Here is a 25974-nt window from a genome sequence, read left to right on the forward strand (position 1 = left end):
GAATGGAGGAGGGAGGAAAAAATAAAAACCATGCTGCACAGACCCATCTTCAAGCGGACTGCCCAGAAGTATTCTAAGACTAACCAACTGCTTCACCACTGAAGAACCTCATGGAAGAACATGATGCATCATTTTCTGCTACAAAATGTCTGAATTAGGCTATTTTTTTTAAGTTTATTTATTTTGACAGAGAGAGAGAGAGTACAATCAGGGGAGGGCCAGAGACAGAGAGGGTGAGAGAGAGAATCCCAAGCAGGCTCCGCACTGACAATGCAGAACCCAATGGGGGGGCTTGAACTCACGAACAGTGAGACCATGACCTGAGCCGAAATGCAGAGTTGGATGCTTAACCAAGTGAGCCACCCAGGTGCCCCTGAGTTTGGTTATTTTTTAAATCAAAATCTTTTACATCAAAATTGTTATATGGTCTACAGCATACAACTAACTACCCCTCGCAGCATTACCACCTGTGTGTCAATGATCTCTGAGCAATACCAGACAGCTGTGTGCCAGGGCACTTGGAAGAGGCTTGACCAGCGGTCATTCCAAACCACCAACTCCAGCCATCAGTCCTACCTCAGAAATGTTTACTGAAGAAGGACAGAAGGTCAGGGGCACCTGGGTGGCTCAGTCGGTTAAGCAGCCGACTTCGGCTCAAGTCATAATCTCATGGTTAGGAGTTCGAGCCCCACATCTCTGTGCTGAGAGCAGAGAGCCTGCTTCAGATCCTCTGTCTTCTCTCTCTCTCTGCCCCTCCCCCACTTGCATGCACTCTCTCAAATAAACATTAAAAAAATTTTTTTAAGTGGACTTCATTTAAAAAAAAAAAAAGTAAGGATGGAAGGTTAGAAAGCACTCCGTCAATGTCAGTGATCGTGTGGCCCCCTTTTTATATCAGTCTCCATTTGGACACAGCTCTGAGGTGAAAGAACAGTTTATAAGGATGCAATACTGTGAAACCAAAGAAGCTGCTAATTCCACCAAGTCCAGTCATCAAGACGTATTTTAAGAAAACAATCCTGAGCATTTTGGTCAATATCAAAACCCCTTCAATCATGTGTAGTGGCATAAGCTAGCAAAATGAATATCCACGTGCCTTAGACCTAAATGATAAAGGCCTACTTTCTGTGTTTTTGCTCTTTTCTGTCTGTTTTCATCAACATCTCAACTGGTGCATTACAGGGCAATTTTCCGAGTGAGGGCTGGGATCGAGCAGTTAAGACTGTATGATTTTTTAAATGTGCATGATGTGCCTCCTCCCCCCAAAAAAATTTCAATGCTCTCAAATCTGAATTTTTCTTTGATAATACATTAACTAAAAACTCAACCTTGATTTCCCCTTAAGCATCACACAAGCTATTCCCCAAGTCCTATGAAAACAAGTGCATTACCCTTGGCTCTATCATTAGCAAAATTCATGGTCACTATGAAACCAAAGGGCCATTCATTCCTATCCTCAGCAAACTTTCATGTTCAACTCATCTTAAATTATCATTTGCTGAGGAGCTAAATAAGTAAAACATTAATGAGAACTTATAGTCACTTCTAGCTAGGTCTCTAGATCAAGAAAACATGGAAGGAAGTCCTTTCTCCTTCCTCATTTTGTTTTTCAGTTTATTCATTTACTTTGAGAACGAGAGACAGAATGGGCAGTGGGGAGGCAGAGAGAGAAGGAGAGACAATCCCAAGCAGGCTCTTCACTGTCAGCACACAGCCTGATGCAGGGTTCAAACTCACAAACCATGAGATCATGACCTGAGCTGAAACCAAGCGTCTGATGCTTAACCCATTGAGCCACCCAGGCACTCCTCTCCTTCCACATTTTCAGAACAGCAGCACTTTACAGCTTCATCAAGATTTCGCCCACACGTTTGTTTTCTGGGCATTAATAGGCTCCCTCACTCTCTTCTTGGGCTCATGCTTTGATTTTCCTCCCTTTCTTAATTACACCTAAATTAGGAGAGCATTTGTAAAGCATCATGGGAATTCAATTCAATCTAAAAAGAAAAAGGTGGTGATCACAGGAGACAAAGTGAAAAAGTAGCCAGGAAAAGCTGGAATCCCATTTTCAACCAACATTTAACCCCATGATTTGTTATTTTGGATAAAAGAGATTACAAATGGGTAGCAAAATACCCTACTTGACCAGCTCTGCACTCTAGGGTGGTATTCTATAAGGAATCTGCCCTGGAGTTTCTTGCCTCCCACCCCCTTCCCTTGCATGTTTGAGAATCACCGCTACAGAATCTCCTTTGGATCCAGTAACACATGATAATGGTGGCCAATTCCAGACCTAGGGATCTCACACCTCCTCGCCCCTCATGTCCTTCTGCACCAGAATCTTCTGGGTTGATCCCCTTCTCAAGTTTACACTCATTTTTCACCGTCTTATTCCCTATGAACCATGTCTCTCCATGTCTCAGAATCATGATGCCAAACAACCATGGACATAGCTCAAAACAGTCTTTCCCTGTCTCCTTTTCTGGAGGTTAATAAGCCAAGGTGGCTCATGGACAGCACCAATGCTGTTCCATACATGTATTCATGTGATAAAATAGTTGAAGGGAGTGTATGGCTCTGTCCAAAGTATCTTCATGCCTACAGAAATCATTTCAAATGATAAGATGTACCTACTGGTACCCACGAGAGAATCATAAGCATGTTTATAAGCTTTTATCATTCAATCTTCCTGATCAAATATCAGATAATATCAGATAGTCACATAGCAAAAAAACAAAACAAAACAAAACCACAATGGCAATGCTGGCTTCAAATGGCTTTCATCTTATGTGGGGCAGGGCAGCTAAATTCACCACACAGTGAAATTTTGCACAGTTACAAAGATCTAAAGCGATCCTTGACATCAGAACTTACACAACCTTAACCTTAAATACTTTTGGTTGCAACATACTTCAAAACTTTCTAGCACCTTTCCATTTCAGGGAGGCCTCTCATTGCAATGCCATTGAAACTTTCCCCCCAAATACAGTCCAATCTAAATCTGCCCCACATTGCTCATGCTGCCTGGACTCAAAGAGAGAAGTCCAATGCTCACAAGCTGTGTGAAGACCACCAAGTGGCTCTCTCAGTCTCCATCTTCTTGTGTCTGAACAGAGGTGATCATGGTGTCTCATTCACAGAACGGCAGTGGGATTCATCTGAGCTAACACAACACAGCCAGAACCACAGCTACCACCTCAGACAGACAGGGAACCCTCCACAAATATTAGGGATTCTGCTACTGCTGAACGATCATTCATAGGATAAAAAAAGGCAGCTCTAGAACCAGTCAGAAGCCTGGAACCACAGCCTCTCGTAATGCTGGTTACATCAGATTTTCATTTTGCTAACAGCTATTTTGCACAGCAGGTGTGACAATAACAATGATTCAGTGGCCGGGGACTTGCAATACCCTTAGTTAAAATGACTGTTCTCCTCCAGATGGTCCCCAGGTAAAATGTGTTTGATGGACAAGTAAAAAAAATTCAAACCTTGCAACTTGAGAATTCATACATAGGTAACTTGAATTCTAGAGATATTTGTATCCATCAAAGTTTATCCAAGATTCAGGGGCACGCGGGTGGCTTAGCTGGTTAAGCATCCAACTTCTGCTCAGGTCATGATCTCATGGTTTGTGAGTTTGAGCCCTGTGTCCAGCTCCAAGCTGACAGTGCAGAGCCTGCTTCGGATTCTGTTTCTCTCTCTCAGAAATAAACATTAAAAATTTTTTTTAATAAAATGTTAAAAAAAAAACACATTTATCCAAGATTTTACCAAGACATGAGGACAGTGGGCCGGGAGAGCCAGGGACACCCTTTATCTAGGTTTACCCTTGTTTTTTATGGTTCACTCACAACGTCAGGAAGAGCAGAATCCCTTGACAAAGCTTGCACACCATCCCCAAGAGTGATTAGTATTTTCATCAAGATTATTTTAACAGGCACCAAGGAATTAATCTTGGAATTCAGTTGCTTGAACCTTCCCCAAATTACACCTGTTTCTGTTCTTTGCACCAAAGGTTCTCAACATGCAGTCTCAAATCAACAATATCAACATCATCTGTGAAGCTGGCAATGCAAAATCTCAGACCTCACCACATCCCTACTGAATTAGAAGACACTAGGCTGGGGCCCAGGAGATTCAGATGCTGGCTCAAATTTAAGAACCACTTCCAGTAGGCTATTAACACATGGGCTGGGGCATCAGAACATACAGCTCTTTTCCTTCAACTATCTGGCATTTCTCGGATCCATAAAACCTGCTATAGGATGATGTCAGCTGTTCCGTTTATTTTTAATTCTTCATGATGAGGCTGATGATGATTCATTCAGCACCTTATGTGATCACTTAAATAGTAAGGATCCTTCTTGCCCACCCCTAATGGAAGGTGACTGCTGCCTGTTATTTCTGCTGTAATTACAGGAACAATTCAGTAACAAAAGCTTGTCCTTTATCAACCTCAGCGAAAGCTGTAATAGAGAGTTATAATTATAACACTCCATTCTTTCCCATAATGTGTTCACAATAATGTATCCTTTGAAAGTGATCATACCACATGTCATAACAAGGAAACACAGAACCCAGGATCAAATTTTAGCTTATTGTAAATAGAAATCAAAACTCCAAGTGTTTGGGCGCACCTTTTCCAACTGACATCAAACAAGCACACGTTAGCCATCCGGCTGTATCTCATTTACTTAAGTGAAATATGGGGGCTGGGGGAGGCGATTTAATGCATTCTGTGGTCCTAAGGTAACCTCACAATACTCAACAGTTATCACCAGACACCACCCATCATCTAACTAATTATCAAAGCAGGAAGCATTAAGGAGCATTTCCTAAATAATAAATAATCCTTTTCCCTACCTTTAATTTGTTGATATGTGTATTAATTTGGAGAAGTTAATTTCATACTTGTTGTGAGGTCTCCTGATGAATTGTGAATACCAGCATATTATTAGTTTCCCTTTCCTTTTTGATTAATTTCACACTTATGCTGGATAAGAAAGGTTAGATTAATGATGTCTGGAAGACAGTGTTCAGTTCTTGTAAGATACTAAATCAACCTCATGTTCAAGTAAACACAGAATGCAGATAAGGAAATGATAATGGAATTGTCTCCAGGATGTGTTTAAGGTGCCATGCAAATAAATGCCCAGAAACCCAGAGTGTTTAAGCTGTAAACTCCACTGACTACTCCTCCAGAAGGGGAGGTGAATAAAGGCCAGAGTTCTGAAGACTGCAATATGCACCAGTAAACCTGTGCCCTTACCACTGACTCCAGAGATGAATTGATTTATCACACTACAATTCTCAATTTTCCAAGGGTCCCTCTGTGTATTACTTGTCTCTTCCCACCCTTGTGTTTTCTAGACTCTCTACAACAGTCTCAGGACTCCTAGCTCAATAGGTATTGAATAGACAGGTCGCCTTCTACAGAGGATAAAAAGGAGCATAAACTCAGGCTCAACATGCAGCTTCAGTATGCACATACATGCTAATCCTATTTTCTAGGATAATGCCTACATTAACTGAGGACCTGCTATGTACCAAGACACCAGGTACCTTGTATAAGTTAACATAACCACAGCTCTTTGAGGTACAATTACACACAGTTTGCAGATGAAGAAACTGAGGCTCAGAAAGCTACCTAGCTTGCTTAAGTGACCACCATCTTCACACAGATCTGTCAAGCTCCCAAGCCTGGAGTCTTCCATTCCACACTACTTCCCCAGAGCATGAGTAAATAGAACACTTATGGCTGCCTAGACATTATTCCAGAAGACCTGACAACTACAGACATGCCATTTTCCTCTAAGAAACTTTCCTGCCTACTCTAGCTCCAACCGACCTAAGTCTTGTTTGCATCTCAACATTTAAATACAATGTCACGGTTCTGTGCTATTAGACTAATGTCCACTAGACTATGCAGTGTCTTAACCCTCCCTGCACAGACAAGCCTGCCCAACTGAGACCTATACCCAAGTCCTAACACAGGGATCGGTCATGTCTGGTCATGGCCTCAAGCAGTCCTGTCCAGTATGGTAGCCACTTACCACATGTGGCTCAATTCAATCACAACAAAATAAAATTAAAAATGCAGTTCCTCAGACACACCAGCCACATTTCAAAGGTCCAATGTCTCCATGTGGCTAGTGGCTATCGTATTGGACAGTTCAGCTACACAACATCTCCGTCATGGCAGAAAGTACTACCGGGTGGTGCTGGTGCAGAGATATTCTAAGAAGGCACGCTCTCATTTAATATCCTACCAACAGTGTGCAGGAGGACTGAGTCTGTTCACCATAGAACTCATCAAGGGTACCATCCGACCAACTGTGGCCATACCTATGGGTCTTTGGAGCTCATCCTTTAAGGAATAACGTTCCGTGACAAGTTAGGTCATTTGTAGACTTAGAAATAAAGGGCAGGCCTCGGAGAAGAGAAATGAGAAGAAACAATCATCATAAGCCCTTCCATTTGAGAATAACCATGCTAACCAACTGTAGGTCAGGAAAGACTCAGCAGCAACCACAGCCGCATGCACAAGGGTGTCCCTGAGGCATACCCTCACTGAAACACTCTCTCAAGAAGTTAATCTCCCCTATTCCTCCTTGGCAAGACAAAATCCCCAAATTTGGTCTCTTGTTTCTAATGATTAAAGAAATCAATGCAAGGACACCACTTCTCAAATCACTCTCACCCAACTCCTTCACTAAAAGTTGGATAATTAGCAATGAGACAAGCCTTTGGTGACAATCAAAGTCTGACAGAGGTTAGAAAAGAGAGCCTCTGTCCCTGTGGTGACACCTGACCTGGAAGGAGTTACTTCAAAGATTTCCAGGAATTAAAAACTTGAGAAACTCTGGGTACAGCTCCCATCTAGGCCAAGATCCTAGGAACATACTGTTGGTTACTATTAGATTAGAAAGCCTGGGGTACAGCACACAGAATGTTAAACATCAAGGTAACTGACCTGACCTTTGAGGATTACAACCTCCAAGTGCACTGAGCATAGCAGCTCTTCCCTTGGTCAGTTCTTCATTGCTTTCCTCTCCCATGCTCCCTCCTATCTGCACAATATGCCCAAGACAAGTCAGTCTCCATGGCTGCCAACATGGGTTATAAAGTGGTGGGCCCAAGTCCACGTGCCACCTTCAATGCCAACGCCTTCAGGTAATTGCCCTTATCAGTCCCAGACTCCAGATCACACCTGGGCCTCTCTCACCACGATGAGAAAGTAATGAATGGGAACTCTGTAGAGCTAGGAAAAGAAATCCAGGTGGAGAGTTTTCTAATAAAAATGCAAATCAATTCTTTCCTGTGGAGTGAAAGGGAGATAAACTAACACATTCCTCTCTTAGAGCCTATGAAAATCATCTGATCCTGGATAAATGTTCCTCTCTCGCCTCAGTCATATCAGTAAGGCCCACCCTTGCCTGTCTTCAGGGCATTACTCACCTTTGCCCATGGAATTACAAGACCTAATGAAAGTTCCAGCATTAACCCTTCCTGCTCAGTGGCTCACAACAATGGCTTTGTGACCTGGTGGACCTTCTCCAGCCTCATCCCCCTCCCTCCCAATCCATTCCTGATAACCTGCCAGATGCACCTCAGGAACCCCCCCACACACACACACACACACACACACGCACGCACACCGTCTCACAAGGTGTCTTAGGCCACCATTTCTAAGATCAAACCCTGGCCTTGTCCGCCCTCCTCAATCAGGGCAGACAAAGCACTACTCTCTCTTCTCCCTGTCACCATGTCTTCCCTGCCCTCAACACATTCAACTTACCCCTCCCACATCACAAACATCTACTCTGGGAAACTTTCCCAAACCTGAAGTGCTGTTCCCTCCTGTGTGTGGTAACATTCAAAACCAGAATGTCAGCTCCTCAAGAACAGGGCAGGTCATACTTTTCCAGATCTCAGAGGAGCATGTTAGACTCAGAATCTTACACAAAACCGATGTTTCTCAAATATTTGATAATCCACTGAAAAGAGCCCCAATCCATGCTTGTAAGCCCATTAGTCTGACTGGATTCTCAGACCACTAAGACCCTTTCAATACACAGTTTATTCACCATAAGCGCATGGAGGCTCCATGCTGCAGGACGGAGCCCAGACTCTGGGCTGCCTCTGCCTCATGAATTCCAGCTCCACCACTTGCTTGGCAAGGCACTTAATACCTCTACACCTCCCTTTCACCTTCTGTGAAACCCAGGTAATAATAGTACCTACCCCCAGGAGAGTGGAGGGTTCGAAACAATGGTAAAGCACGTAGCCAAGCACCTAGCACCCAGTAGACATTCAACAAATGTTACTCTACCCCTCTTTCTCCTGTTATTAGTAAGCCTCCTTCAGAGGACAGGAGGGGCGCCTGGGTGCTCAGTCGGTTAGGCATTCGACTTTGGCTCAAGTCATGATCTCACGGTTTGTGAGTTGGAGCCACTCATTGGGCTCTCTGCTATCAGCACACAGCCTGCTTCAGACCCTCTGTCCGCGCCCCTCTGCCCTTTTCCCTGCTTAGGCTCTCTCTCAAAAATAAACATTTAAAGGCGGGGGGGGGGGGGGGGGGGGAATGACGAGACATGTAGCATAGAAACAACATGGTTACAAGGATTAAAATCACCTGTGTTCAAATCCCAACTCTATTCAGATCCTGGCTGTGGGACCTCGGGGAAATTATTCAACCACTAAGCTACAGTATCTTTATCCCTAAAATGTGATAAATAATCAACCTCAAAGAGTCAGTCTAAGGATTAAGTGAGGGACTTTATCTGAAATTCCCAGTACATGGTGAGCAGCTCAATTAATGGCATTTACTAAAGAGGATTTTAATTCAAAACAAAACACAACTGGAAAAGGAAACAAAACAAAAAACAAAAAACAAACAAAAAAAACGTCGTGCTCCCTGCTCACATCTGTCATCTCCTTCCGGTCACATTCTTTAAGCTCGTAAACCAGGCCGGCCTTTTGGCTGACAACCCCCACCTCCTGGGTCATGAGCCAGAGTCCTCACACAGGGAATGCATAAAAATTACATTGAGAGCTGCAAGGAGACTCATTTCCTCAAGGCAAATATGTGCCTCCTCATTTTTATAGCTTTGTCAATCTCTAAATATTCATAGCTGCTCATATTTACACATAACACTAGCAAGGCCATTCCTGAATGGAAAACACACTGCTACTATTGGTTACTTTTTGAAAAATGAATCTGTGATTGAAACCAGTCTAACAAAAAAGAGCCCCAAGTGCAGAGAGAAAAAATATTCACAGATATGGAATGAACATTCCAGTGGATAAGATGTTACAAACTTCACTAAAGACAGTCCCAGCCAGGAGGATACCCTTTAATGGGAAGAAACATAAAACTCTTTCAGATACATTTTGCAAGGTTTTGCAAACTCAGAGGGGCAGTCAGAGCACAGGGAGGCCCGGGGCTCCCACTCTCTGCCTACCTAGGGCCCCGGGGGCTACTTAGTTTCTTTCTGCTCCTCCAAGGTCCTGTCCTGGGGCCCACGGGGCATCGCGGGTGGGAGGTGGTGGAATCCTTGACCCAGGTCTCAACTGCTGGAGGGCAGAGGAAGGGCACGAGGCCAGCGCTCAGAAGTTATAGGAGTTACCAGGTAACCAGGTTCACGCCAGAAATACGTGTCCTCTCGGCCACAGCCTTTACTGCACAGTGCTGGAAAATGACTTCACTTTCTTCCGGGGGCTCTCAGGCCCAGCCCCGGCCACCAGAGCAGGGCCCAGCAGGCTCACCACACTGGGCTTGCTGGGGCACAGGGGCTCTTACCTTACCAAGTCGTCTGGTGCAGAGAGAAGCTTCCCCTCTGATGCAGGCCCTAGGCGGGAGAGCTTGTCAGAATCCAAGGGGCGTGAGCTAACCGGGCTGCTTCACAAGGGCCTCCATCTCTCTGAAGACCCGCCAACGCACTGCGCATCTGTGAGTACTGCAGGCAGCTCTCTGCCCGGGGCCTCCTCACCTGCTCCAGCTGCCCGGTTCTCCCTGTTCTCCCCCAGCCCACACCCACCTCAGGGCTCGCAGGTGGGGCTCGATCACATGGCCAAGTCAGCTGCACCCTCCGGGCCGGTGGAAGCCTGACGCTCCTGACAAGTATCGGAGAACATCAGTGAAGGCTGCGGGGCAGCAGAGCAGTGGCTGGTGTTGCTGGATGCTCACCTACCCGCCAAGGCCCCCGTGCAGTTTCCAGGACAGACCCATTTGGGAGCTACAACCACGTGCCGAAGCAGGAACTGCGACACAGAGTCAGAACAACCTCACAAAGTCGCACAGCTGACAGGTGGCCGAGCCAAGGACGTGCACCCCAACTGTCTAACCACAGAGCTCTCGCTCATCACCTCGGGACTGGCCCCTCTCGACCGTGTGCCCTTTCACTGACCTCTCACTTGAGTGCTAATGAAGAATGACGTCTCAGGTTTGACAAGCCATCTTCAGGTGCTGGGTGCTAGGGAGCAGGGATGGTCACCTGTGTCCCCAGGACACTGGCCGACCCCTCCCCCCAACCCCATCCCCAGGGACACCTGGTGCCCCTCCTCATCAGTATTTCCCACCAGCGGCTCTGGCAAACCAGTGGGCACTTTTCAGGAGTGGAAACTGAGGCACACAACGCTAGCCTGGGCTGTACGGCCACACCAGTCAGACACATGTGCTTACCGAATTGTTGGGTGTAAATCCAGCCTCATTTTGGGCAAAACTCAGCAGCACAGAGCTCAGGAATCTGCATTTTTGCTCCCCAGATGATTCTGTGGCCCTTTTGCGAGCACGAGATCACTGCCCTTCTCCAGAGCAGCTATTTTCAGGGCACAGTTGAGAGAAGGAGGGAGCTCTTAAGAAAAAAAAAAAAAAAAAATGCTACCACCCCCCAATTAAAACAAAACAGATAAACAAAAAACCCAGAATCTCCTAGGGAGGAAAGAGGAAGAATCGTGAGCTTCAAATAGTGATTAACTTCCTGACATCGCGAGCCAGCGTAAAGCACCAGCCACCTTTCTCTCTGAGCAACCTTGTCATGATTCAAATGATTTAACACTCCCAACTCCACGGATTCATTTAGCAGGCTCCTTGCAAGCCAACAGAAAAGGAGTGTGGAGTGAGAAAGAGAAGGAAAAGACAAAAAGAAGGGTGGAAGGGAAGAAAGAAAGAAGTTCTGGGGAAGGCTTTTACATGGCACGGACAGAAATAATGGGGACCCTTCATACACAGACCATAGATTAGCAGAATTTAGGCTAGCACTGTCCAAAAAATATATATAATAGGAGCCACATATGCAAGTCTATATGTTCTCCAAGCCACATTACAAAGTAACAAGGAACAGGTGACATTAATTTTGATAACGTATTTTATTTAACCCAACGTAAAGTATTGTAAAACATGTAATTGATATTAATCATTAATGAACTCGTTCACATTCCTTTCTCCACACTGTCTTCAAAATTCAATGTGTATTCTTGTGTCCCTAGTATAGTGGTTAGCACATTCACCTCACAAAATTCGATGTGTATTTTATATTTCCAGCATATCTCAATTCAGATGAGTTGCATTTCAAGTACTCAACAGCCAAACACACGGTGCTAAGTGGCTTCCATGCTAGACAGCCCGGATGCACAGAGGGGCAGGTAAAGAGGAAAAGGGCCTTGAACAAGGAACTAAGGGAGTGTGGCATCCAGTCTCATCTACGACCCACAACCCATGCTTATAAGGGGTTTGGGGTTATCAGCTTTCAGATTCAACAGAACATACATTAGCATGATCTGCTAAGACATACCTGGCATCCCCGTTTCTGTGCCCAAAAGTATCAAGCCCACAAGTCAAGAATACGGACCGTATGGACACTCAGTAACATTACGCTCAGCTGTGCATCACACACATCTACAGACATTAAACAGTGGCCTGAACCCTTGGCACCCACCCACACAGAGCTCACACCTCCAAGGTAAACAGCTGGAGAGCAAAGCTCCTTTCTCTGCCCCCTGCGCATAAACTTCACCCAAGAAAATCAAAGAACAGGTACCACTTGCGGTGGGCAGAATGCTCCCCCACAGACATCTCTGTCCAGGACCTATGAACATGTTACCTGGCAAGGTAAAAGGGCCTTTGCTGATATGATTAAGTTAAGGATTTTAAAAGATTATCCTGGATTATCCAAATGGGCCAGATGTAATCACAAGATCCTTAAAAAAGGGAGGCAGGGGGGTCAGAGTCAGAAGCAGATATAACGATGAAGGCAGAAGTCAAAGTGATTTGATTACTAGCTTCGAAGACGGAGCCATGGGGCATAGAATACAAGGCTGCCTCTAGAAGCTGGAAAAAACAGTCTCCCCCAGAGCCTCCAGGAAACATGCAGTCCTGCTGACACCTTCATTTTAGCTCCATGAGACCTATTTTGGACTTCTGACCTCCAGAACCCTAAGTTAACAAATCTGTGTTATTTAAAGCTACTCGTTAGCAATTTATTATAGCAGCAGTAGAAAACTAATATACCATTTGTGTTTTCTGTTTTGTTTTGGAGGGAGGGAGGGGGAGAGAGAGGGAGGGAGGGAGGGAGGGAGGGAGAGAGAGAGAGAGAGAGAGAGAGAGAGAGAGAGAATATGCAAGTGAGTGAGGGTGGAGACAGAGAAGTGGGGCTTGCCCAAAGCGGGGCTCGAGCTCACAAACCGAACCTGAGCCGAAGTCAGATGCTTAACTGACTGCACCACCTAGGTGCCCCCTAATATACCATTTGCAAAGTAGTCAGTCAGACAACACACTTTGGTTAAAATGACCCTTTGAGTTACCGTTTACTGAGATCTTATTAAATCCCAAGCACTTTGCTGGATGCTTCACACTTTTTAAAATATACTTTTCCTTGGGGCACCTGGGTGACTCGGTTAAGCATCCAACTTCAGCTCAGGTCATGATCTCACGGCTCGTGGGTTCGAGCCCCACGTGGGGCTCTGTGCTGACAGCTCGGAGCCTGGAGCCTGCTTCGGATTCTGTGTCTCCCTCGCTCTCTGCCCCTCCCCCGTTCACACGCTCTCTCATAAATGAATAAATGTTAATAAGATAAAATACACTTTTCCTTTGGGAATAATTCCCGATTTCCCGAATAGTTGCCAAGACAGTACAGCTTCCCTATATACTGTCCAGAGTCCCTAACGTGAACATCTTACACAACCACAATGCGTTTCTCAAAACCAAGCATTCAACGTCGGCACAACACCATTATCTCAACTAGGGATTGCCCTGGATCCCACCAGCTCTCACAAGAACCCCAAGAGGCAAGTACCATTCTAATCCCCACACGATGAAGGGTGATGCGGAGACTACAGAACATTCAACCTTGCTCGGGGTCACAGCAGTGAAGAAGTGGCAAGCCTTTTCAACTTGATTCCTTTGCTTTCACCCCTACACCCTAAGCTGCCCTGTGTAGCATCATCCCCATCTTATAAGCCAGGAAAGACCGAGACGCTAGTTACCTGAAGGCACATCCACAGGAGGGATGTCAAACCTGGATGCCAAAGGCCTGGCTGCGGCAACACCAGTCCCCCGCTCCGACACGGGGGAAGAAGTTGCCGCTGGGGCCCATGTAAAGCCCCTGAAAGCCATGAACACAGCATGGCGGCTGTGATGACGAGGAAGGAGATCACGCTTCTGGAAAGTGCCTACCTATTCTAGGACCACTGCAAACTAAGAGCTTTCTTGTCGCTCTCAGTCAGTGAAGAGGAACCCGAGAGGGCCCACTCAAGTGTCCTTCACAAGGCACATTTCTGCTAGAACACGCCGCAGAAGGAGCTGCCGTCAACAACTATGCTAAATCTAGCTTCAATCAAACCCCTGGGGATCTAGCTTTGGGGTCTTAACAGCATGATTACAACAAGCTCCTTTAAAACATTCTTCTCCTGAGGGATCCCAGACCTCAAACCCGTATAGCCCCTGCATTTGACCACCCGAGCAATAAAAGAAGTAGGAAGAGCAGGTGTTCCCACTCTGAGGTTGTTAACCGCACAGAGAATTATGCTCAGTGAGGACGGCAGGAAGTAGGACAAACTTACCTGAAGCGCCCATAACAAGCCAGCTTGTTTATTTTTCTCCTAGCCCTTTATTCCCTCCGTGACCTTCCATGACCTAGCAGGCCTCTGGGCACTGTTGGAGTTCCCCTAGCAGTGGTTTTCAAAGCGTGGCCGCCAGACCAGCAGCCCCAGCATCACCTGGAAACCTGTCAGATGTGCAAATTCTAGGGCCACCTGGGTGGCTCGGTCAGTTCAGTGTCCGACTCTTGATTTGGGCTCAGCTCATGATCTCACAGTTCATGAGTTCTAACCCCATGGTTGGGCTCTGCGCTGACAGTGTGGAGCCTCTTCGGGATTCTCTCTACCCTTCCTCCCCTCGCATTTTCTCTGTCTCCCTCTCCCTCTCTCTCAAAATAAATAAATAAACAAACTTCAAAAAATAAAAAAATAAAAAAAGGAATGCAACTTCTAGAGCCCCACACCATGCTTACAAAATCAGAAACTATGGGGGTGGGCTCAGCCATCTGTGCTTTAACAAGCCCTCCAGGTGTTTCTAATGCATGCTACAGTTTGAGAACCACTAAGCTCCATCTCCTGGCCTCACGGCTGACCTATGACCTAGAAATGTTATTTGGAAAGGTCTCTGCAAATAAACACCATGTCATACAACAACAGAGGGTCCAGGAAAGAAGCTCACAATTCCAGCTAGGGTAGGAGCACTCATTCGTCACAAGTTAGGGAGTAGTGCAGGCCCTAAGCCAGGCTTGTGCTGGGTGGTGTAGGCCCATTCTTGGCTTCATGGAGCTTAAAGCACAGGAGAGCTTGAAGATCAAGAAACCCTACATACAAATGAATACAGAATTACCAACTGTGGCAGACGCTATGAAAGAAAAGAATGGGGGTGGGGAAGGATACCACAGAGAATGATGTGGACCTATTTTCACCTCAGTCATCCAGGGAGGCCTCCCTGAGGAAGAAGCAATTATGTTGGCATACGAAGGAGGAGCAGGAGTTGACCAAGAAAAGAGGAAAGGAAGCAAACATTCTTGGCAGAGGTCAAGCTTGTGCAAAGGCCCTGGGGAAGAAGAGAGCCTGGTGCTTTAGAGAAGCCAGCATGGGTAGAAAACTCAGAAGGAAGCAGGAGTAACTGGCCTAGAGAAGCTGCCTGGCCTTGGATCTTGCTGTACCCCATAGGCTTCATCAAGAGCATGAGATGGAGTCTAAGCTTGTAAGGATGCCGTGAATTTTAGGCAGAATCCTAACAATAAACCTAACTAACATTCAGCACCGGTCTAAATACTCCAATAAACATGTAATCCTTATAACCACTCATATGCAGGTTCTAACAGCATCAGCATCTCCACAGATGAAGACAGAGGTTAATTAAGTTGCCCTATGTCACCCAGCTGGTGAAAATTAGAACAGAGCTGAACCAACTTCAGCACTCAAGCCCTCAACCACCTCGACAGGCTGCCTCTCAGAGGGAGAGAGGAGCTGTGGGCTTATGGCAGTGATCTGGTTTGCATTTCCAAAAGCTCTCTGTGGATGCTGTGTACACAGATGGAAGCAGAGACCACTGCATCCTCCAGGCAAGAAGTGGTAGTGGCCTGGGCCAGTGTGGTGGTGGAGACAGCTGTCCAGGCAAGAGAAATGCCCAGGTGGCAGAGAAAGAAGGGATTCTCCCAGAGGCTGCCTGCCAAGTTCTAAAAGTCCCGAACAAAGTCAGTACACGTCCTAACCCACCCCTGCATCTCCCATCACAGAATTAGAATAAGGGCTAAAAAGAGGGCTCCCATCCTGTGGGACTAACCCAAAACACAGGGCTGTCATTGTGACAGAAATATCACACTCGGCCTCTTCAATCTGAGCCACTGTTATCCCTAAACTTTAGCATTTTGAGGAAAAAGTCCTTCCCTGTTTAGAATGGATGCGGTTACTCACCAGGAAAGGCCACACATGGCCAAGATAGCCTCACACAGGACCCTCATAAACAATGATCAGAATCAAACTTAGATGTAAAAAGAGGCTTCTCGGTCATACTTGAGCAAGGAGTTTCATTTGCCTGGATTGCCTCACCCCTCATTAGTGAGGGTATGACAGACAGCACATTTGTCAGAATGGCTTGCAAAAGATCTACCTCTGACTTGGTAAAATGTACAGGTCTTGGAGAGAGCTGGTATTCGGCCATTTTCTTGGGTTAGATTTAGAGTCTGTGGAGAGCTGGGGCACCAGGGTGGCTCAGTTGGTTCAGCATCCGACTTCGACTCAGGTCATGATCTCACAGTTCGTGAGTTCGAGCCCACATCAGTCTCTGTGCTGACAGGTTGGAGGCTGGTTTGGATTCTGTGCCTCCCTATCTGCCCCTCCCCCGCTCATGCTGCCTCTGTCTCCAAAATAAATAAACATTAAAAAAAAATTTTTTTTTTTAGAGTCTGAGGGGTGTGATCACTGTTAGCCGACTTCAGATGAAAGGGTCATCTTACAGAGCCTGAGAATCAGAGCCACTGACTGAGATCTGTGCCAGCTGCGGGGACATGCCAACCAACCAGTGGAGCCGCTGGGTTTCCTGTCTCCCATGACAGGTGGAATGGGGGTTCTGCTGGGCTTCCAGTCTCCCCAGATGAGACTTGCTTTCGCCCTCTGCCTGGCACGTCCAGTCGCAGCATGGACTGGTCAAGCACGGAGCCTGGGGAAAGGGCGGGCAATGATAGCACCAGTTCTTTAGGTAAATCAGTCACAGCCTCCCTACTTCAGTTCTGAAAGGGCCACATGGATTTCAGAGCTTGGAAGCGTTGGGTCTTAAACACTACAGAAGTGGGCAAACTGCCCCTTCGGAAGCTCTCTTGCATATCTGTCCATCCCCCCACCATTCATGTGTCCCATATTCTTCCTCCTTACCCTCACTGCCTTAATTAGCCAGCAGGTCTCTCTGTCTTCTAGGTTGAAACTTTAACACGGAGTGGAAAATGCTGTGTCTTCCTCTTATTTACAAAAGTACTGAGTTAACCACCTCTTGTTTTTTAAAGGGCTCCCGTATTTTTTCCCCTATGGGATAAAAGACCTTAAAAAGAAAGCCACAGTCCTGCCCCTGCCCCACAAAGAAGCTTCTAATGATGTAGGAAAGATAAAGGGATAGGATCAGAAGGACAGCCCCATCTCTCTGGGCCTCAACCCCCAAAGCATTAGGCCCCGAGGACACTCCCTTCCCAAGGAGCCATAACCACCAGTGAATGCGCCACTCAGCAAACGCTCCAAGAAGTGCGGTAGTCTGCCATAAGCAAATAGTCCTCGAGTGGCCTGTAAGATGCCGAGTGAGTGGCTTAATCACCCAGCAGGGTCTAGTATGCAATACATAAAACTCCTCTGAGACAGCAAGCCTGTAAATGGAAAGCATTATCATTTGTAACAGCATTAATAACAACACAGGCTTGAAACAAACACACGCCACTGGATTACTTTTCAGACCTCTTCAGGGAGACCACTGAGTTCAATGGAGGGTTTTATTTCTCTGTTTTTAAACAAGACAGCATCTCCCACCATGTGACAGCAGGATCCCTCTCCAGGGAAATTAGCCCTTGAGCATCTGTCCTGCCAATGACAGGCTGTGTGAAGTTCAGGGGGTCAAAACAAAACTCAACAAAAAAGTGTAGTCTGGAGGAAGGTGCAGAGTAATTTTACAATGCTGATTTGACCCCCCCCAAAAAAAAAAAAAAAACCAAAGATCTGATCAAGCATCAGCACCTTTAAAAAAGCTAAAGGGGGTCGACATCCTATGTTGCAGTGTTTCTGTTTCTTGAGCCACCTGAGATGGGGAGCCGTGCCTTGGGACTGGAGTGGGGGACCAGCTTGAGACCTACCTGCCTTTTTAACAAGCTCCTTCAGTCCTTATGTAACTGATGCTGCAAACCCCTTCCCTATTTCATTAACGCACTGATGATCTACAGCTGGAGTCAGAGAACCATTCATACTTTTAAAAGAGGGTCTCAGTCACACCTGCATGTAACTTGGAGATAAAACACAGTTCACAAAAACAAAACAAAACAAAACAAAAAAAAAAACCAAAAAACAAAAAACAGTTCTCCATGTTCATCAGCCAAGACTCGGGCCCCACATCTTTCAACAGTAGTTAATTATTTTAAAAAAATAAATAAAAAGACATTGATTTTACATTTACCTCATTTATTTTCCTTCACTAAGGTCTCTGTGGACTAGCAGTGATCTAAAAAAGTCAACATCTGGAGACAAAAGGGAGAGCTGTCCCCATGGAAGGGAAGTTCCTGCAAGGTTCACTTCCTCATGCTCTGTCAGCCGGATAATTATGCAAAATGCAGACACACTCCAACCTTGACTCTCTCCAAGCCTGAGTCAGAGAAGGCACAGAGGCAACGAGAATCAAAGGACACCGAACATGGAGAGACAGGGTGTAGATTTGGCAAGAGCCCAATTCACAGCAGCCTCAAATCCAGACTTGTAACACTTAGAAGTCACAGAGCCTCACAGAGATACAATGGAGTTGAAACAGAAGGCATTTTGTCATTAACTTTGAACTGGTACCTCATTACCAGACCACACCACCTATAGCGTGCTGTCTCCATATATTTGTAACTCCTATAATTAACTTGCGAGAAGCATGATTAAGTTGTATTATGTTGCCCTGTGTTAAAAAGCGTTCCGTTCTTCTATGCAAACATTTAAGATTCCCTATGGTGTTTCTAATCTTAATATGAATTTGCTCACTTTTCAAATACACTGGAAGGCTCAACTTACAGAAGCAGCCCAGTGTCTTGAGCACTGAGATGCAACCTGTAGAGTGAAAGGGAGGCCGCTCCAGCACCGGTGTGACTTCCTAGCTACCAGAGATGACTACCGGAAACCTCCAGGCATGGGTGTCACAAGGAGCAAGAGAGGGAATTTCCAAATTAACATCTCCTCGACTGGACCTTCATGTCTTTGGGATATTGCCTGCCCTGTGGCAGCCATGAACTGGGGGACAACTTACATGGACAGCTTCTCTGAGCTCAGAAAAATATGACAAATCTTGATTCAAGGGTTTGCTTTTTAGTAAGTGAAACTCTTCCTCCTTTGCTCTCTGCCTCAATGGTCTTGTGCTCTTTTAAGAAAAGTGTAAATAAGCTGCCATCCAAATCCTACGAGGCAAGGAGAAGGAAATTTTACTGGGCACCATCTACGTACTCCGTTCTCTGGAAGGCACTTCACACAGTTTCAACATTCAACGGCTCTGTGCTGGTTACGTGCTTATTGTTTGTCCGGCCCCGACCCATTCTCAGACCTATTCTGTGCCCTGACCACCAATAGTTGCAGACTACATCACCTGGGCTCCCCTGCCTGCTGGCCTTCCCACTGGAGCAGCTAACCAAAGGCCCAGTAGGGGACTGCAGAAAGGGTGAAAGAGGTGAGGGCATTCCTTCCAAGCTCCCTCTCTCCTTGGATGCCACATCTTTGGGCACCATTCTTCTAGATTACAGCTCTTTCTGGGAAGCCCCTTTCCAATCCTAGATCTCATTGGGCTCTGGTGAACCTACTTCCTCCTCTTGCCTCCTTGGCCCTAGTGTTGATACTGCTTCTCCCCTACTGGCAGTCCCTGGGTGCCTTATCATGTCTGGCCAGCACCTCTGTGACTGACTGTCCCTTTCATTAGTCTTCATTCAAACCATGTGGGGTGAATTCTGTCTCCTGCCAGGAGCTCTGATACTGGCTCTCACTCTGAACACAAATTGCAAGTGAGATGAAATGCAAAGATGTGGGTCAATAAGCATGTGGAGGCCTTTCTATGAGTTTGTTAACCAGGTATATGCACTAAGCTAAGAACAGCTGATAAGGCAAAATCATCATCAGTGTGGCCTTGAACCTAACTCCTAATCCAACCAGAGGATAGCAACCCCAAGATATAGGGGTAGGGTCTGTAGAGTCTCTATAGTAGGTACGCAAGGATTTTTTTTTTTTTTTTTAATTTCCCTTGTGCTTTCCACTACCTGCACACTAATAGGAAAAGAAACTCTGAGGTGCCCAAGGAACATTTCAACCTCCTTTGGGGAACACAATCAGCAAGGAGGATAATGATAATAGCTACCTGTCACAGACCTCGTACACCTTTCACAACAGCCCTGTGAGGAGGCATTCTTTGTCTCCAACTGACAGATAAGCACACAGATTCAAAGAAGTTTACACGGATAAGCAATATGCCCCCAAGAGTCCCACACCCCAGATGGGCCAATGCTGTTCTTTCCTCTCTACTGCACCAGTTCCTAAAAGAAGGAAATAAGGATACATGGTCTCCAAATTACTCCTGAACTGGGCCTACAGAGATCAGGTTCCCTAGTTTTAGACAAATCAAAAACACCAAAGTCTGAAAGAGAATTTCTAATCTCAAGGACCAATCTAGCTCAGAAATTGTAATGAGAGCTCTCTATGATAGAAGTGAAAACAATGTGTAAGATATGTCTGTATGGTGTAACACGTGCATACAATCCCACTATAGATATACCGTGTGGATGTGTGGGTCTCTAATGACTGTTTATGCACAAAAATTGTTAGCAACAGTTATCTCTAGAAAAGTGGGAGAGCTCTGCTCTTCTGTGCTGTTGGAATTTTCTGCCATGAGCATAAAACTTAATTTCTTATTTAAACAATAAGGAAGGAAGGGAAAGAGAAGTACAATGGTTTATCTGAACATACAGACCAATGGTTCTCAACTTAGGCTGCACACTGGGTTCACCTGTAATCACTAAGGTCCCACCTCCAGGAGTTCAAATTAATTGGTGTGGGGTATGGCTTGGGCACTGGGAATCACCAGGCAATTTTAATGGGCAGGTAGAGCTGAGAGCCACTCCACCAGTCCTAGTCTGTTAGGGTAAAATTTAAACCCCAGGAGAAGAGGAAGGAGGGTCTTAACTTTTTGTATGCCATGGACCCCACTGGCAAATGAGTGCGACCGCTGGACATTTGAATCATTCTTTTCAAAGGCATCAAATGAAATTCAAAGAATTTCAGAGTAAACAAACTATACTCAGATTTAGTTATCACACTAGTTTTTAAATGTGATACAAAAATGGGTGCTCTTTATCAAGACACCAAGTAACAAGATCTAATAGCAGCTGTTATCTATAATCATTTTGAAGTAGTGAGGAGTGTAATAATATTTGGGGATATCTGCAACCACCAAAATGTGACATGAACTTACTGGTGACAAAATCAGGATACTTCCATAAATTTCTTTTAAGTATTTATTTATTTATTTGCACAAGCAGGGGAGGGGCAGAGAGAGAAGGAGAGAGAGAGAATCCCAAACAGGCTCCACATTGGCAGCACGGAGCCCCCCATGTGGGGCTAGAACTCTGGAAGCATGAGATGGTGACCTGAGCCGAAATCAAGAGTTGGATGCCTAACTGACTGAGCCACCCAGGGGCACCATGTCAGGATACTTCTAATACTACTGTGGTCTGTTGCCTATGTTCACAAATGAATAAAATGCCGAATTCCAGTTAGCATTCATTGTGCATAAAGATGGAATGTGTTTCCCTCTCAACCTCACAGATTCCCAGGAATAGAGGGGGAAGGGGAGGCGCTGTTACAACAGAGTTCCAGGAGCCATTCATCCCAACATCAGTTCTATCACCAGGTGAAAGATCTCAAACAGGAGAGAAGGGGGGAAAAATGCTAATTTCCAGGAGAGGCTGTTCCTTTCTTTCTTTTTTTTTTCCTAACTCTGTTAGGCTCCTTCAAGCCATGAAAACGGTACATTTCCTGGAAACTAACTCCACTGTATATTTTAATTACAGCAATATTTTTCGAGTACCACTTCCTGTGAAAGGATCTGTTTCTTCCACTAAAAAGATTCAACTGTTTTTATCTTCCTCAAGACATCCATCACATGAATGCCAATATCTTGGGATTTAAAAGGAGGTTTTTGAAACTTTCTAAGTGTTTAATCAATTGGTTCCTTTTCATACACTGCTATGCTGCCAGCATAGAATCGGAGTGCTTTTTTTCTTTAAACTGAAATTAGAATACCACTTATTATGTCTTGAGTGACCATGATACTTCAGGGACAGTGCTAGGCTCTCTTCCTGAGTTAGTTCTGATGCTCACGACTATGTTGTACTACTAGCCCACTTACTAATACAGAAGTAAAGTGATGAGGAATTTCAAAACAGAGCCTGATGTTATCATAACTCTCTTGGGGCGGGGGCGGGGGGGAAGCCCCAAATACATTAATATCTGTGTTGAAATTCCAGTTATAAATGAAAAGGTAGTCATTTTTAACTAAACAACAAAATATTTTCCTGGGGTAGGAAGGGACCTTCACACCCAATTATCCTAGCAACAGACAGGTCACCTATCCCATTTGTAAGAAGTGAGCACGCACTCCTAAGATATGTTCATTCATTTTAAAATAATAAGCATAAATATATTACTAACACCCAGGCCCTTGGTTTTAATGAAAAAAATATATAAGTTAAACTTTTCACATTTTTTCCCCATACCCTAAGGGTTATCCTGAGCCCCAGATTTTGGAAATCACTGGCCACCTGGAGCTCACAGGCCTATTCTTCTTCACAACGTTTCTAAAGACTCCAGAATGATGTTTAAACTTCTGCCATTCTTCCTCCGTTCTTGAAGGAGTAACAATACTCCAAATAAATGCAGAGAGAAGCACAGTCAGATCCACCAAGCAAGCACATGTCTTCATGCGAAGGTAAAGACCTGGCTTTGGGGACAGGCACCCAGCACTCCCCAGGGTCTGGCTACAGGATGTCGCAAACAGGCTGGGGAGGGTCTCCTGGCCACGGACAACGTGATGATCTTCAAACAGGAAGCTTCCTATTCCAAAACCACACTAGGGCTTTTGAAATGACCCGACTCAAACATGTTAATTCAAAATATTCTCAGAACTCATTTCCTTTGATTTAATATCTGAAATGGGGTTAGGGGTAGGGGTTAACATTACTTTCTCTTCTGCCCCCTATGAAATCGGTTCCTTATGAACACATTTAACGACACAGGGGCAGGTTCATAATTAATGAGTTGTTTCAACATTAACACCATAAAAGAACTTGGGATGATGCCCCAAACTGTCCTTAAATCAGAATAAAGGCTGGGGCAAGGAACACACCAAAGATCACGAGGAAAACATGGGCTGGCCTACATCACGGACACCTTTAATCCAGCCCCAGAGGAAGTCTCAGAGATAATGCCCTTTGTTCTTTCTTATCCGCCTCTTCCGTCAGACTGGAAGTCCACTAGAGGCGAGCCTAAGAGGAAACGGGAGGTGGGGTGGGAAGTGTCAAGGAGAAAGAACTAGCATATGGAGTCCTAGCACATTTAAGGGACTTTTGCATGTATCATTAATTCCTTTAATTTCCCCCCAAACCTATCAAATAATCACCCCTCCAGTTTTAAGATGAAACAGATGTCAGAGAGATGAAGCAACTTGCCCAGAAGCACAGAACAGCAGAGTCAGAATTAGAAGCCAGGTCACCTTGGCTCAGGACCAGTCTCTTCCTCCATGCCCACCCCTCCCCTCCTCAGATCTTGTGAGCCAGTCTCAGCTCAAATTTCAATTGCAAGGAAAAAGGTATCCCAGGTTCAAAACGAAACAAAACAAAACTTCCCTAAGTCATAATCTCTTGGGGAGAGGGGAGAACATCAGTGAATATCCAGAAAGTCAGAAAAAAATGGGAAAAAAGATCCAATTTAAAAAAACAAAAACAAAAACCCAACCCCCCAAAAACAGGTTTCAAGGGTGGAAATGAATTCTAGTTGAAGAATTGAAGTTGGTGGGTATTCAAGTTCTACGAGGAATGTTGAACACATAGTTTGTAGTCACTTAAAAAAGGTGGTCTGTAGCACATAAGGGGTTTGCAAAGAGCCACTCACTCCAGGGAAAACTTATGCCCTTCTGGTAGGTATCCACCCTTACTTGGTCAACCAGAAAATGGTGACAGAGACACAGGAGACACAGAACTTCTGTTTCAGCAAGCCATGTGACCTGCTCTTCTAAATGACTTCACCTCCAAACATGACTATCCAAGGACCTTTCCAACTGACCAAACCAGTAGTCCTCACCACTACTTTGGTCACCTATCCCATTCGTAAGAAGTAAGCATCCGCCCCTAAGATTTGTTCATTCTTTTTAAAATAATAAACATGTATATATTGCTAACACATAGGCCCTTGATTTTAATGGAAATAAATGTAAGTTAAACTGTTCACATTCTTTTCCCATACCCCACGGGTTACCCTGAGTCCCAAATTTTGGAAATCACTGGTCTGGGCTTGCAACGCAGTAGCCACCTGGAGCCCAGTGACCTTCACCTTCATTCCACCTGAGCCACATCCCTGATACCTTATCCAGGTCAGCTGTCTTGGTCTCCACTCCCAACACTGATGGCCTGCCCCCACACCTAAGAGTTCTGTTTCCATTTTCTAGGGCTCAGATCCAACCCCTCCCAGATTCCCCTACCTCCCTGAGCCATTTATTACCAAAGCCCTCTCTTCCCAAGTCCTTGTCTTCCCACTCTCATCATCCAGCAAAATGCCCAACAAACCTGATCTCACGCAAGAGTCTACCTTCTCTTCTGCACTCAGGCAGTTGAGCAGTACCAGAAAAAGGAGATGAATACACAGAAAGCACATGAACAGTGTTACCAGGTGACTTCACGCTCCCATCCTCCTCAGCTCTTCTGACACCAGAAACTCAGGCTTTTTCTTGTCCTCAGGGCGCTCCAATTTCCCTTTATCCTCAGCCAACGATTCCAAACCGACACCCCCTTCCCCGGGTCCATTTCCAGAAGCCTGCCTGACTTGCTTCATCCATCCGCTCAACATTCCTTCATTCATTCCAACAGTGCTCAGTACTGAGCATTCCCTGTGTGTCGTGCTGTTCCCATGCTGTTCCTGTAGGAGAGAACTGAATCTCACAGTGCTAGCATTCTGTCAGTTGTTGGGAGGTGATGAAAATAAAACCATTACATAACAGGGAGCGGGCAGGGGCCAGAAAAATCTGGTCGTCGGATGTGACCCACTTTGCTTCCTTCCCACCTCTCCCCTTTCCAATTATTTTTTTATTGAGACAGAAATCACTTATCATTGAATTAATCCTTAAAATGTACAATTCAGTCGCATTTAGTACATTCACAATAATGTGCAACCTCCACCTCTGTCTAGTTCCAAAACATTTTAATCATCTCAAAAAGAAACCCATTAAGTAGTTACTCCCCATTTTCCCCTTCATCCCAACTCCTGAAAACCACTAACCTGCCTTCAGTCTGTCTAGGGTGATTTACCTTTCTGGATACTTCCTGGTTGACCACAGATCTGCTCCTCCAGATTTCTTCCCTCCAGGCTTCCCCCTTCTTATTCCTTCCCCTCCCTGACTTTTCTCCCCTCCCCCTTTCCTCTTTCTCCCCCTTCCCACAGGCCTCTTCCCTCCTCCTGCATGTAATGATCCTTCACCTAATGCGGTGGTCCTGAGACCCCAGACCAGCTCCTGACTACATCTTCAAAATCCCCTTTTGAGCTGGCTCTTTCATTCTTTAAAACCACCTTGACCCTAAGTCCTCCTGCCCTCAAGACAGCTCCAATACCCTCCCTTCTCTTCTCAGCCTCTGATTCATTTGGTGGAATTTGCAAAGGTCTTCAGAGATGTCCACATTAAAAACTTAGGCAGCCTCATCTCAGCAGAGCCCTTTGGTCATGTAATGCATGTGGACTTTGGTAACTGTGACTTCTCTGTGCCTCACTTTGCTCAGCTGTGAAATGGGGATCAGAACACTTACCTCATAGGGCTTCTATGAAGAAGAAGTAAAAGTACCCAAAGTGCTCATAAATACGCCCGACACCCCGGAAGGGCTCAAAAAAAATGTTATCACTACAATGAGGATTATCCATCTCATAAAACCCATGTTCTGCTCTGGCAGGACCAGGCCTCTC

The 25974-nt window shown here is 45.4% G+C and overlaps 1 protein-coding gene across 5 annotated transcripts in view; it reads right to left on the reverse strand.

The window, feature by feature from the left end:
* The window catches only part of MGAT5 (alpha-1,6-mannosylglycoprotein 6-beta-N-acetylglucosaminyltransferase), a 337157-nt gene that overhangs the window by 290971 nt on the left and 20212 nt on the right, over positions 1 to 25974 (reverse strand). The window lies entirely within an intron of this gene.

The sequence above is a fragment of the Neofelis nebulosa genome, chromosome 2 (assembly GCF_028018385.1).
Source record: "Neofelis nebulosa isolate mNeoNeb1 chromosome 2, mNeoNeb1.pri, whole genome shotgun sequence".
Taxonomy (NCBI): Eukaryota; Metazoa; Chordata; class Mammalia; order Carnivora; family Felidae; genus Neofelis; species Neofelis nebulosa.